Here is a 4,122-nt window from a genome sequence, read left to right on the forward strand (position 1 = left end):
TTACCCTCTTTTAAATTCTGCTTTTAGCACATAGTGTTTTGGAAGCATCCCAATTCTTCTCTTTGTTGATAAATAAGCCCTAGCTTCTACTGCTTCTTTGAGTTTCTGCCACGTTTCTTCTGTGTAGTTTTCTGGTAATTTAGGCTTATCTTTAAAGTTTTTGACCATTAACTTCTTGGCAGAGCCAGGCTTGCTATTAGCAAAGCTATAGTCAGTGGTAGAAGATTTGGCTAGGCCATATGCATGATGTGTCAAAGACACAGAAGAGATTAATATACTCTTATTTTAAAGTTACTGCTGCTGAGATGTTGCAGCAGTGGGTGAAGAGGAGGAGGAGGAGGAAGGAGTATTCCTTGACTATCTTCACATCAACCCCTACACACTCCAGGGTGTCTTTAAAAAGCAGCTGCTTCTGTATAGGTATGTGGCTAGAAGCAGCCAGTGAAACCCTTAGACAGAAGGATGAGGTTGAAGGGGATGCTGAATCCCTGGGTTGTAAAGGAAGAGTCGAAGAGAAGGAAAAGTTGTAATCAGTCTTCTCGCTCATTACTACTGTCACAGCTGCTGCTGTTTAACTTTCTCTTCTTGGCAGAGGTGGGAGGAGTGATACTGGTATTGCCATCAGAGGCAGATCTGATCTCCTTTCTAAGCAGCAGCAGTGGTTGAGGGATTGGGAGAAGAAAAGCCTGTTGGAAAATAGAAGGGTCAACAGGTAGAAGAGCATCAAAAATCTACATTTCTATGCCTGCATGTGTGTTGGAGAGAAAAGATGTTACCATTTTTTAATTTATTCCCAAAGATAGGATCTTCCACCATTCAGTATCGTGGAGCCAACTTATGAAACTGAGTGTTGATGGCATGAACTTTATTCAATGGCCAAGGAATAGAGAAGTAGGATCCAAGCTCACAAATCAGTTTCTTGCTCACTTGAACTGAAGAGTGTAAGATACAGTAAATGGGATAAGGAGGATAGGGTAATGGAGGGGTGGAATATTCAAAGTTTTCCCTAGGAAAAGCAGGGTTTTCTCTGAATGCTATAACTTACTTCTTTTTTCTCCTTAAAAGGTCATTTCTGGTGGTATCCCTGGAGATTGTCAACAGTCATTGAGCTGGAATGTGTGGCATTTAGCATGCTAATGAAGAACAATGTGGGTATGAGTTTGAAGGTTAGGCAGTGGTAGTTCCTGGTGCCATCTTGGTTCCAACTAGTTCAGGCTGGTTGTTTTGTTTTGTTTTGTTTTGTTTTGTTTTGTTAAGGTTGTACTTCCTTGGTCTCTGAGAATGATAGTTTCTGCCTAGGTTGGACCAGTGGAGACATTGGTGAGAGAGCAGAGATTGGAAGATGGGGTGAAGGGAGAAGTCAGGATCTCGCTCCCTTTCTGTCAACTGCTGCTTTGGCAATGGTTCCATCTTTTTCTGAGATCTGATTTCTGCTCTTGTTTCAGCTTCTGCCAACTAACCCTGACCTTGGGCTCTGAGAACTGCTGCTTTCTCTCTAGGCTAAAGATTGTAGTCACTCTCCATTTTTGCTTATCTTTAGGTTGCCACACTGCTTTGTTTGCTTTTCATTTCCTCTGTCATTTGTATGAAGAATTCATTGTGCTAAATTCCATCTGTGGAAAATAATTGAAGTGGCTTTATTTTCCTGTTTAGAATCTGATCTATACACTGTGGTTGATTGGTAGGTGTGTTATGGGTCAAAGAAGCTGGGTTGCATTGTGTAAATTAATCTGTTCTTTGGGTCTAGGCCTCTAAAGTTAGAAGCCCACCCTAACATGCAGAAAGAAGCCACAAACAGGAGTAAAGTAGAAAAAGAGAAGTTTTTGATAGAAAAGTGAAGATTTCAAAAGAAAAATATACCCATGCCAGAAAAGCGATGTGGTAAGCAGCTATCTGAGGATAACTGCACTGGGAATGCAATTAGGTGTTGCTTTAATTGTGGGGTCTTGTACTGAATGTTTAGGAGGGGAAGTCTCATTGTAGGTGGCTCCTTTGTTTAAATTCCTGAGGTTTTTGCTATGCCTATGTACTTCTTGTCAGGTAAAGGAATTTTATTACCTGATTGGGAAATCCAATAGCATGCCCAGTGTCGGCATGCACTTAGAGATGATTTTGCCCATATCAGTTTATTGCCATGAGTGGGAAGTGGGATGCTGACCAAGGCACACCTACTCGCAGTGCCTGAGTGCCAATAAAAGGAGAGACTATCCCTTAATTTCTTTTCAAGATGGTTGTATTGCAGGCATTTACTACCTGCTATGGTTTGGATATTAGTTTGTACCCCAAATAATAATATTTTAGAACCTGGTTCCTAATGCAGTTGCACTGGGAGGTGATGAGACCTTTAATGGGAGGATACTGTCAAGTCAGCTGGGAGCATGAGAGGAACTGAGGAAGCAGAAAAGTCTGTTTCCTCTTTTTCTCACTTTTCTTCTTTCTCTTTGTTTCTGTCAGCCTCTTTTTATGCCTTTGTTTCTATCAGCCATGTTGTAAGGGTAGCCAGGTGTCAGCCCCATGCCTTTAGAGTTTCTAACCTCTAGAATCATGAGCCAAATCAACCCCTCTTCTTAATTAATCACCTAGACTCAGGTATTTCTGATTTACCAACACAATAATAACACTATCCTACTCTTTAACAAGCTCATAGTTTCTCATCTTCACCTCAGGGAGTCCCAATATGCCAACAAATGGGGACATCTGACACATCAAGCATTTTTACCAGGGATTGCAACTAGACCCCCTCATTCCAAGAGAGGAGAGGTTATCTACTTTTATTACCTAAGATTTCTTAAAAAAAAAAACAAAAAACAAACAAACAACTAGAGAATGTTATCATCTTCCCTCCTGCCTTCTTATACATACTGGGTGCATAAGTATGTGTCTATTATTATCCAGACTGGCTGAAGCTAAGAGTAGACTATAGTATGAAGATGTTGTTGGGAGTGACTCACTCTGTCTCTCTCCATCTCTCATGGAAGAAATAAACTTTTAAAACCTGTTGCATTTTTGACACTATTGACGTTTGTGTATTTTTTAAAAAATTGCCTTGAAATTTCATATTTGACCCATGGTTTATTTAGAAGTATTGTTTATTTTCCGCATATTTAAAAAAAAACTTTTTTCTTTCTTTTTTTTTTTTTTCCTTTCCTTTATGTGAGGGAGGAAGAGAATAGGGGAAAGAAGGACAGATAGAGATAGTTTTGTTTTTTTTAAAGAGAGATTCCTGCTATAGGGCATGTGTGTTCTCCAGAGAGATAGCGAGAGACAGAAAGCAAGAAATCACCCCCCAGGGGGGATGGCCATGCCGCAGCCCCTTCCCCTCCTTTCTCCTCTCAGGATTTCAGGCATGCACGCATATGCCCTGGCGTGAGTTTTAAGCTGCCAGGTCCAGGACTCAAACCATGGTCAACTACGTGGGAGTCCAGCAACATAACCATTATGCCAACTGCTGGTCCTGAGATAGGTATTTTTGACAGGGTCACATTGTGTGGCAGTCTTCCTGCCCTGGTCTCCCAATTAGCTAGGACAGTAGGCACACATGACTGTACCTAGCATGTTCAGGCTGGCACAGGAACCAAACCCAGGCCTCCAATACAGCTTCCATTTTCCCAAGAAGTGATGCTAGCTGTATATCACTGTATTTGGGCCACGTCTTTTAAGTTCTCTTTCATTACAACACTGTATGATTTTAATTCTTCTATATTTGTATTATGGACAAACATATGGTCTGTCATGGTGATGCCTCTTGAGTATTCGGGGATAAAAAGGTACATTTCAGTGTTGTGTGGTATGTTTTATATATGTCAATTAGATCCTGTTGGCTGGTCATGTTGTTCAACTCTTCTATATCTGCTTTCTGTCTAGTAGCTCTATTAGTTGCTGAGAGGGGAGTCTTGAGTTCCCAGTTACAGTTGTGAGTTTGTCTTTTTTTCATTTCATGTCTGTCAGTGATTATTTTATGTATTCTGAAGCTCTCTTGTTTGGTACGTGCAATTTATGTGCAATTTAGGATTGTTATGCTTCGGGATGGATTGATCCTTTTATCATTATACTGGCTATGTGGCAACAGATGCTGCATCTGTTGCTGGGACATAAGAGCAGTTACCAAGTCTACATGGATTC

General features: G+C 40.8%; 1 pseudogene; it reads right to left on the reverse strand.

Annotated features, from left to right (window-relative positions):
- LOC102491842 (cullin-4B pseudogene) lies at positions 1–696 on the reverse strand (annotated as a pseudogene).
- Between the last annotated feature and the right edge of the window lie 3,426 nt (positions 697–4,122).

The sequence above is a fragment of the Tupaia chinensis genome, unplaced genomic scaffold (assembly GCF_000334495.1).
Source record: "Tupaia chinensis unplaced genomic scaffold, TupChi_1.0 Scaffold000248_1, whole genome shotgun sequence".
NCBI classification, from domain to species: Eukaryota; Metazoa; Chordata; class Mammalia; order Scandentia; family Tupaiidae; genus Tupaia; species Tupaia belangeri.